The following is a 9788-nucleotide window of genomic DNA, read 5'->3' as shown; positions in this document are numbered from 1 at the left end:
AACAGGCGTGATGAAGATATGGCGGTACTGGGTTACACATGACTACACAGGCTCACCGGAGGCAGTGTTGTGTGCGTGCTTCTGCATCTTCTCTGCCTTGTCTCTTGAGCTGGTTGTCAACTGTGTTGAAAGCACATGTGACTGCAGTGTAGATACAGCTTCAGATACATACTTCCTCATGCATTCCTGTAGAAAAGAGAAGGCATGAAATGTGTTCCTGTGCATCTGTGCTTGTGTTTACTGTACGGTACTCTCTAGGGATGCAAATGAATGATAAGACTGAGTCAGGCCAGTAGTCTGTTTAGCTTGTTTTCTTTTTCGCAGTAGCCAAGAGCACCTGCTGAAGCAGCCAACACCAGTCCACAAAAGTCATGGGGAAAGAAGGATTCATTTGCATTGTTATTACTAAGGCTTCTAGCTTGCTCTTGCTTCATGATTGACTTTGTTTTTCTAGGAAGAATCTTTGCTGTTATGAGTCACTCTGGCTTAAAAGAAGGATTTCGCTTTCAGCTGCCTTTTGCCTTAAAAGGTGATGCTTCTGGTACTTGTCAAGTTTAAGAAAAAAAAACAAATCTAAGAATCATCAGGCAGCTCTCTTCTCAAGAAACACTTGATATCTACTTCCTTAGTTCTTTGTTTTAAAAAAAAACAAAATAAAGCAATGTTTAGGGAATGCATTGCTGATTCTCCTTTGGGGTCTGCTTGATTTATGTGGCAGTGAAATGTCAGACAGCAACACTCTTGCACATAGGAGAGAAGTAGCCTGCTTTCTGTTGTGCTAGATTTCTAGACCATCTGGAAATTAGTGGCATTAAGCACCTGAAATAGCAAAATTAAAAAAAAACCAACAAAAACTAGGAGTTACACTATGGCAAACGAGGCACAGTTGATCTACAGACCAAATGTCTTTCAAGTGGGTAGATGATCTGCAGTCTTGGTTGTCTGTGGTCAGTAAGGATGTCATAGTTCTTTTGTAGGGGTTGGCTTTTTAACCCCAAGTAATTTACGGTGGGGCTAATTGCATTGTGCTTAATTAAAATCTATCTGCACTTCCAAACTCAATGCTAAGGAGATGTATACACTAGCAAAAATCTTGTGGCACAAAACAGTTGTGTAATTCATTATCCGCTATAACGATAAAGCTGCAATGGAAAAGGAAGGGGTTGTTTTTTTCAAAAAGGTTTGTCTACAGTACAGACCTCACTGCTGCTTCTGTAGGTAGAACTAAACTGTTGGTTGATTATGCATTTGAATGTTGCTATGCATTTGAGTATGGCTACAACCTTACTTTTCCCTGTGCAGCATCACTTTGTGCAATTTTAGCACTCCCAGCAGAAAGTGCTTTTCATTTGTGGGTATTTGTTGCATAAACTGCTTCCACCAGCTGAGCTTGCTTTGATGGCATTCGTCAGTCTCAGAAACTTGAATGATTAGAAATATTTATCAATTTTACTCTCCCTTGCCATGACCTTCTCCCTGCATAGGAAACATAGGCTTGTGCTCTTCTGAATGCTTTCTGTGTGTTTTTCCCTGGGAGCAACAAACCTTGTTTCTTGGGATCCTGCTGGACCGTAAATTACAGGGTGCTGTTCTGTAGGCACTCTTTACCTGAACTCTTCTCTGCATGCCCAGCATGCCTTAGTCTCTTGCCATTGCATGTTCACTCTCACTTTATTAGTTTGTGTGTGGATTCAATGAGAAAAAGTCACCTCTTTTAGATGTGTTTTAATTCTGTATTGGAAATGTGCAAGAAGAGATTTTCTCCAATAAGTCAATCTTTATTTGGTGACCCGAGTTTCATTTTAGTAACAAACTTCATTGAGGTTGAAGAGTATGTGGGGAAGTACAGAGGGGAGGGGAAGGGGATTGTGAAGCAGGGAGCTGTAATCCTGGATTGAAAAGTCTGTTCCTGAAGTGACTCCTGATCACCACCTGCCTGTTTTACTCATGAATCTGTTGTTTTGTGTCTTGCAGTGGCATCACTGAAGGGCCGGCTGTTATTGCTGTGGGAGATCAAAAACTACTTCCAACTGCATCTTGTGTGTCATCTGCAAAACCACCAGTCGCAGTGAGTTTCTCCTACACACGCTCTGTTTTCCCCAGTGAGGATTTGTTAGCTGTAATCTGTGATGATAATCTTTTTCTCTATTTATACTTTGTCAGTTCAGTTACTACTGCAAAAAGATTTGATTTACCGATCCCAAGCCAAATGGATACATACCTTCCCCCCTCCAGCTCCCAAAAGCTTGTACTGGAAGCTCAGCATTGCAAACTCTTCTTTTCTGGCCACCTGCACACCTTGCGGTGGAGGGACAATGGAAGACTATGCGCTTTGCGAGTGTTCTGGTTATTCATCCAATGGCCAAGATGAGAATTGGACAAAATGTTTTGTTCTTGAGAACAGCTTCAGAAAGAAAAACTTATTTAAATAAAAAGAGGAAAGAAAATTATTGCTTGGGCAAAGAAGATTAAACTTCCTTACTTGTTCAGAGTGCCAGAAGCAAATACATCCTACATGTGTGGCATCTAGTCATAGGCAGTGGCAGGTGAAAGGAGAGGGTGTCTCAGTGCTGGAGTGTTTCTGAGCCTGTTCCTAGGTATACTCTTGAAATGAGAGGCTGGAATTTTCTCAGCAGTGTAAGAGAGCTAGCTAATTCAGTGCGATTTGGATACCAAATGAAAACTCTTGAAAATCCTCATTCCTCAAACTCTTTTTAATTTCTGCCTAAAAGAAATATAGTGAAGAAAATGCTTCCCTACTCCTACCAGCTGTCTGTGAATGTCCATGTAACTTGCCTGTGATTCGTTTGTCAATAATTCTCTTCTGCCAATGCACTCAGGTGATTTTGATATTTCGCACCCTTTAAAATGATGGCATAACAATTGCTTGCAAAGCCATCTCTGGTTTTCAGACAATTATTTACCTGTCTTGTGCTGGTTAGGAGAGCTGAATATGTCAGTTGTGTATCTCCTGTGCAGAATCCATCTGCAAGACTAGAAGGGCAGGAGCAAATCTATGCATGTGCAAGTGTTTTGCTTTGAGGAAAACTTGAGGGCTCGAACAAAAAAAATGTTAAGTGCTTAAGGGAGCGTTAGGACACTTGTACAATTAAACGGCATTGAATGTTGACATGGTGTAGATTTTGGGTTATGGGGTTGGGCATAAAGGAAGTAATTGTGCTCAGGTAACTGATTCTCCTAAGAACTAATAGCAATAGCAGAAGGAAGGAATGCTTTAAAAGGAAAAGGCCCCAAAATCTCTGTTGAAAGGTTATAGGAAAGAGAATTGGACACAATGTGTATTTCTAGCCTTTGTGAATATTGCGGATGCATAAATTATATATGACTTGTAAAATAAGAAAGGTTGCTTCTAGTGAGCTGTTGTGTTTTGCCTGGAAGGATAGAGCCAGCTTGCAGCATATGTAGAGAATAATACCTGTCAGAAATTGAATATTGAGTGAAAGTGATCGTTTTAATCAAAAGTAGTTAAAAGTGAGGCTGAGTTGAAGGAAAAAACAACTGCACAGAACAGTTGCAGGAACACTGCTTCCAGTGCTGCAGACATGCCCTGAGATGCATATTTTATGTATTAGGAATATTGATCAAGGCCATGGTTGTACCTTGCATTACCACTGGTATTCCTGATCATTGTGATCAAGATTTCTTAACTCTTTGAATTCCACCCCTTTCTCTGTGACCAAGTACAAAGCACTTGGTGCTGGTGTGATGGGGAACTCAGCATTGTATGAGGTGGTTAGCTTGGCCCTTCTTTCCTTCTGATTTAGTGCAGAAGTGACCGTTTTAATCACAAAAAAGCTAAAAAGCCGTGGGGAACTCAGTCTCTATACTCTCCTCTGAGGTCCTCTAGTAAACTTCCAAGCGAGGTTTGCCTCTGCTGAAGGTAGCATGATCTTGTCCCAGAGGTTGCCTGTGATTCCCACACCCCCTGCCGCCCCCCTTCCCCTGTTAATCACTTAGATCCTTGATCCTGCCTGCAGACATTTTCCCTGATGGATGGATCTTACTGTGGACCATAAATTTTGGCTGGGCAGGAAGGAGAAAGGGTTTAAGTGAGATGTGTCCTGTGTCAGCTGACAGAGAACACTGCTCAAAGGGTGAGCTGCTTGGTGTGTGGACAGATATTTGGCTGAATCTACTGGCTGTGGCAAAGACATGCCGGTTTATATCAATTAGCATTCCTGACAAATCATCTGTAGTGATTGTGGGTGTTTTCTTAAGAGAGTCGTTGTAAAGGGGTGTCACTGGCAACAGTGACTGTATGCACAATCTGAGATACACTGAGCTGAGCGCTGTAAAGGAGCCCTAGAGTTCGTGTTTCTGCAAAGAAACAGCCGAGGCTGCTTTTTGAAGTTTTTGGCTTTCAGATCAAAAGCAGGATTGCTTCCACACACTTAAGCCTGCTTTCTATTTCTCTTGAGTCAATGTCCATTCCCTTCTGATTCTTTACAGTGCCCTGAGAAAGCTGAATCCCTGTTGAACCCATGGAAGCCACCTCCACTTGCATCTGTTAAAACTAGCTGGCAGCAAAGGGTGAGGTTGCAGATGAGTGATGTCAAAGGCCTTTTCTGTGCTATAACATTTGGCTACTGCACCCTTGAGAAGGCAGGAATCTGCAGTTGTACCTGCTTGAGCAAGGCTCCTTGGGGAGCACGTCCTGCTGTGATGCTGGATGCATAGTAGATGCTGCATTGGCAGCCCTGCTGATGCAGTTGCTTCTAACCTTGACCCACACCACCCTTGACTTTCTGCTCTGACTTGCTTGTTCTTTTGTTTAGCCACTAGACTTTCCCAGTAAGCTGCACAAGTGCATGCTAGCTGGTACGCTTGTTGAAAGGAGAATGATCTGGTAGCTGATTTAGAGCTCTGCAAATCCAGTTTCAGCTCCCTGGTCTGCTTGCAGATTCCCTCTGAGAATTCAGTAGCATCACTTAGTCTCTGTGCTAGTTTCCTTTCTGTTAAAGGACATTTTCCACTTTGGATGGGAACTGAGGGCAAACATAGAGCCAGTGAATGCTCCAGTATAGTGGTTGAAGATGTAACATAAGTATTAACCAGGATGTCTTTCTCTAATATTTCTGCACAGCCCAAATAATATCCCTGAAGTTTTTTCAGCAGTCAAAATGAGATGATGAGCACTGTGTATGCATGGGAAATGCAGGGTTGTATACCATGCCAGTGATACTGAGGTGTGAGCATGAGATCCCAGCATCCACTGCCCCACTCTGATCACTGAGTGCGTCTCACCTCTCCAAGTGAAAGTGCTTGCTTGGACCTGGGACACCAGAGGTTGCAAACAGCTTGGGTTCACGTTCTTCACCTGGGATTCCATAAGCAGGTGCTGCTTTGTTCCTCGTGTGGCTTTGCCTTGTGTAGTCATATCTGCTTAACTCAGTTGGCCTGCCTGTTGTGTGTTGGCTTTCAGCATTTACTTTAGGGTCACAGGAAAGTCTTTTACCTTGCTTTCCAAATGTCACTGGGCGAAGTTCTTTTCAGAGCCTGGCTATTTCATGGCTGCACAGCCTACCTCAAAATACTTGCTGTCCCTGGTGTGTCAATGAATAGGATCTTGATAGGATTGACAGCTATAAAACATTCCCTCTGAACTCTGAGATGAAAGTGAGGCATTTCCTTTCTCCTTCCAGAGGGCTCATCTGCTGTAAGAGGAGGGAGGTGGTTTTCTTTTTTAAAATGTAACTCGTATCAGGTATCATAGCAGTGTCTGTAGCACTCCACGGCAGCGTGCTGTGATGCCTCATGCTATGGGAAGCTGGGAATGTGGGAATGAAAGGCAACTCTGCCAAGAGGCTTCTGTCTGCATTGATAGGATAGTACACGTGACTCTTAGGGCATTACCTGAATCTCACTGGTGATACAGTGGAAAAGGAATAGGGTAAAATCAAGTTAGGGTTCAAATATTCAGATTGCAAGGATACTCCCTTGGGTTTGATCTGCCTGCTTGCTAATGGCGTAGCATAAGGAACAGAATAAAGAAGTTTGTTTCACTCTGCACTGCAAATATATAAGCCAACCTTGCTTTGGCTCCCAGCCCAGGGTGAAAAGGATGGCTGATCACTATGCTCTTTCAGTGTTCACAGCTATTGCTGACAGGGACAGATGTGACTTGGGTCTAAGATAGGGATAACAGTGTGAGTGCTTTTTAGTGGGAAGGTAGATTTTAGGACATAATGCAGTTTGTCTGTTCCACAGTAAAGGGAAACAATAGAAGTGTTTTCGTGTTCTCTTGGTGCATTTTTCTTAATTTTTTTCATGTTGGTTCCTAGGATGCAAGGATATTGCTCAAATATTCTAGTGCTCAACAATCTTGGATTATGTCTTTGGTTCATCCAGTCTCATAACCTGTTCCTCCTCATGCCAAAGCCAGTTACCTTACCTGCAAGGAAGCAGGCAGTTCTGGGATACCGCTGGCTCTGCAGAAATAAGTCTGTGTGTTTGATCCTTATGAAAATGTTTTGAAGAACTGAACAAGAAAGCAGTGTAGGAATTTGGTGGGCAGATTAATTACATTCCTGTTTCAGGCTGTTTATTCATAGTTTTAACTTTTTAAGGGCAAAAAGGAGGCTATTTTTGGCTTGCTTTTTTTTCCCTCCCTATTAACCCGAACAAATTTCCCTCTCAGAGGAGAGGGTGGAGTTGGGAGGAAGGAAGGGTGGAATTGAAACTGCTTCATTAAATCAGTTTCAAGATCATCAACACACAATTTTGTTTTCACATTACAGTTCTGAGCACACAAGAGTCTCTTTACACTTTCCAAAGAGGGGAAGCTTTGTGTACAGAGCGGGAGAGTGAGGGCCTCTGAGACAATGAAGTTGTTATGGAAAGCTTATGACTTTTGCTTCCTGAATATTTTTTTCTAGTTACTTCTCTTAGGGTTAGCCTGTTATTTCCAAGGAATGGTGCGGCTTGGTGACAGTTTGCTCTCACAGCTTCCAACTCCCAGCAAATACTTCGACTTGTAAGATGAAGGGAAGGATTCTGGTATAAGCAGGAAGGTCATTTAGATGTTGCTAAGTCACTAATGATAGACGTTCTCCCTGAGATCCCCGTGTATATCTGGTAAGAGATAGAACCTGACCTAAAGAGATGAGACTAAGGGTAGGAGGTGAACTGTCAGAAGGGTAACCAAGCTCTCCTGAGTCCTAGTGTATATATTTTGATGGTTTTATGGTAAGCTGCTTCTGAAGCAGAGAGAGCAAGAGCAACTCCAACAGGTTCCTTACTAGGTTGATGTGACTTTGGCTTTAACTTTCATACAATTACTGATTTCGGTGTGCTGCAGGAAGGGTTGCTGAATCCAGGGCCTGTGGATCTAGTCTGTAGAAAGAAGGTTACATACTTTGAGACTGATTGACAGCCCAGCAGCCAGTGCTGCCTGGCCAGTGCACAGCACTGCTGCTTTTTTTATTTTTTTGAATCTCTTGAGCTTTAATGTAGGTTCTTCAGTACCTGTTAGTTTCCCGTTCCTCTTGATAAGAGCTGAAGGATCTTTACAATAGAACATCTGTGAAATCCACCTCTGGTGGTGAAGGAGTGGAGAGCTGCTCATGATGTCCTGTCTGCACAGGCTGCTCAAGGTTGGATCCTAAATTATCTCTTCTTGCCATGTGTTGCTCCTGCTGTGTGTTCTCCTGAGCTGTTGGAGAACTGATGAAAAACAGAGGTTACATTTGTGTCTAAAGAAAATAAAAACTTGTCTGTTTTAGAAATGAACAGCAAAAAACCCCAACCAACCAAGTAAATCCTTCTCTTCCAGTAATAACTAGTTACCAAGTTATTGAACTCTGTGTATGAGCTCAGAGCTGGAAAGGACAACCTGACTTTCCAAGCCTCAGTCCCATGGGAGACTCCCTGCTGCTGAGGGATCAACATGGGGCAGTAGCCCTTTCTGTGGACTCTTAGCTTCTCTCTTTATCTACTTTCTCCTCTTCCACTCTCCCACTGGGAGACTGCTCCAGATCACAGCTGCTCCATGCTCAACTTTTTTTCTGACCTCCAGCCTAGAAGCATTCATGGTTGTTTTATCTCATTTCTGCACCAAAATAATCCTATGGTTTAAACGGCTCTTCTCATTTCTTGCTGCTCCCCTCCTCAAGTGTATTTGCAGGCAGTGATCCTGTCCCTTATCAGGCTGTGTTTTGCCAGCTTAAACAAGCCAAGCTTTCCTGACATAGGCCTCTTATTCTTACCAGCATTTCTGTGCACCTATTCTCGATTCAGTTAATCATCTTTCAATTTTGGTGTGACCAGAACCGCTCACAATAAGAGAGTCTGGGAAAGGGCTGCTTTTCTTAATGCTAATTTCAGCATCTAACCATTAACTGTGGCTTAAGCTAGATTATATATTTGAGAAGGATCCTCTGGTCTTGCTTTGAAGACATCAAGTAATGGTGACTCTTTCTGCTCTAGGGGAGTTCTGTCAATGGTTGGCTACTTTGCTGTTTAAATATGTACCTTAATTTGAATAGGCTACCTTTAGCCACTGTGTCTTGAAATGCAGTTTCTTTGTTAGTTTACAGAGGCTGTAATTATCAGAAATCTGATTGTTCTTAGAAGTGCTCTTATACTTGTAGACTATGTAAAGCAATTAGTAAATTACAAGAGTTTGAATTTCAGAAACTGAGCACTCCTATTCCAAGAAAAGGTCCCTTTTAAGGTATCTTTGCGTATCCAAAAATGGCTCACTATCAGCTTCCATCTCCAGATGACACTGGGCACTGCACCAGCAAGAGTATATGCAAAGAATGAAAATAAAGTCCATTATTTATGACCCTCTCTCTGAGCTTCCCTGGCTTGTGTGAGGAAAGTGGAACTACTTGGAAATACTTTGCCTCCCCCTAGATTTCTGGCTTCTTTGAAGGTTGTCTTGATCTTTGTGAATAATCTTTGGCTTCTATGTTTGATTTCATGCCAGCAAACTAAATCTTCCTATAATGCGCATTCCTTCAGGCTTTGTATATCATGAAGATCTGAGGGATTTGTCCCACTGTTTGGTGTAGTGCTGTTTTCCTTCTGCTGGCACTGAAGAATAGCAGGATGTGGTTGTGAGCAAGGCACAGCCTGCCGTGCACAAAGTCAGAGTTTGTTACCTGGCTGTGCTGCAGGCACTCTGCCTGTCCGTGAGTGAACTGCACAATCACTCCCTGTATCTGCCTTTAAACTGGAGGCAATGACATTTTGCCTGGCCCAGCTGAGCTCTTTTGCTTTCCTAAACCCTTCTGATGACACACTCTAACTGCTTAGCCATTGGGCTTACAGTGATGGTAGCACAGGGCTGCTAGTGAAGATCAGCTCACGGTCCCCAAAACCCATCTGAAACGATGATCTGGCTGAGCTTAACACTCTCATATTGGGAGTGCTCACACTGGGATGCTGGTCAGGCTGCCTGTGGTTTTCTTTTTCACTCCTTGCGCTCTCCCAGTCTCTGGTCTTTGTTCCACGCTGTCTCTTGTAAAATACTCTAATTCAGTGGCTTCTAACCTTTTTGGAACAATGGACTGTTGCCAAACACGAAGTTTCGGCAGACTGAGCTCCTCGTTTATCATACATCACTGTTCTTGCATTCAGGATGCACTTAATTTTGCATATTGGAGAGGCTACAAACATTTATCATGGCCCTGTGAGCTGCTGCTGGGGAACCATTGTGTTACTCTTAGCATAAGGACTGTTTTTCTTCTGCTTCACAGTGCCTTACACTAAAGTCTTGATTAAAGGTGTAGTAATACGAATACATTTGTCCTAAAATCAATTGG

The 9788-nt window shown here is 42.8% G+C and overlaps 1 protein-coding gene across 2 annotated transcripts in view; it reads left to right on the top strand.

Moving 5' to 3' along the window:
• The first annotated feature begins 1987 nt into the window (after positions 1 to 1987).
• The window catches only part of TSPAN4 (tetraspanin 4), a 391838-nt gene continuing 384037 nt past the window's right edge, over positions 1988 to 9788 (top strand). Inside the window, exon 1 of one of the 2 annotated variants that reach the window (XM_050896897.1) lies at positions 1988 to 2068. The gene's annotated coding sequence lies outside the window, so the exon portion shown is untranslated. The remainder of the gene's footprint in view (positions 2069 to 9788) is intronic. The other variant, XM_050896896.1, reaches the window with a different exon arrangement.

The sequence above is a fragment of the Gymnogyps californianus genome, chromosome 5, assembly GCF_018139145.2.
Source record: "Gymnogyps californianus isolate 813 chromosome 5, ASM1813914v2, whole genome shotgun sequence".
Taxonomy (NCBI): domain Eukaryota; kingdom Metazoa; phylum Chordata; class Aves; order Accipitriformes; family Cathartidae; genus Gymnogyps; species Gymnogyps californianus.
This window is presented reverse-complemented; position numbering and strand designations above follow the sequence as displayed.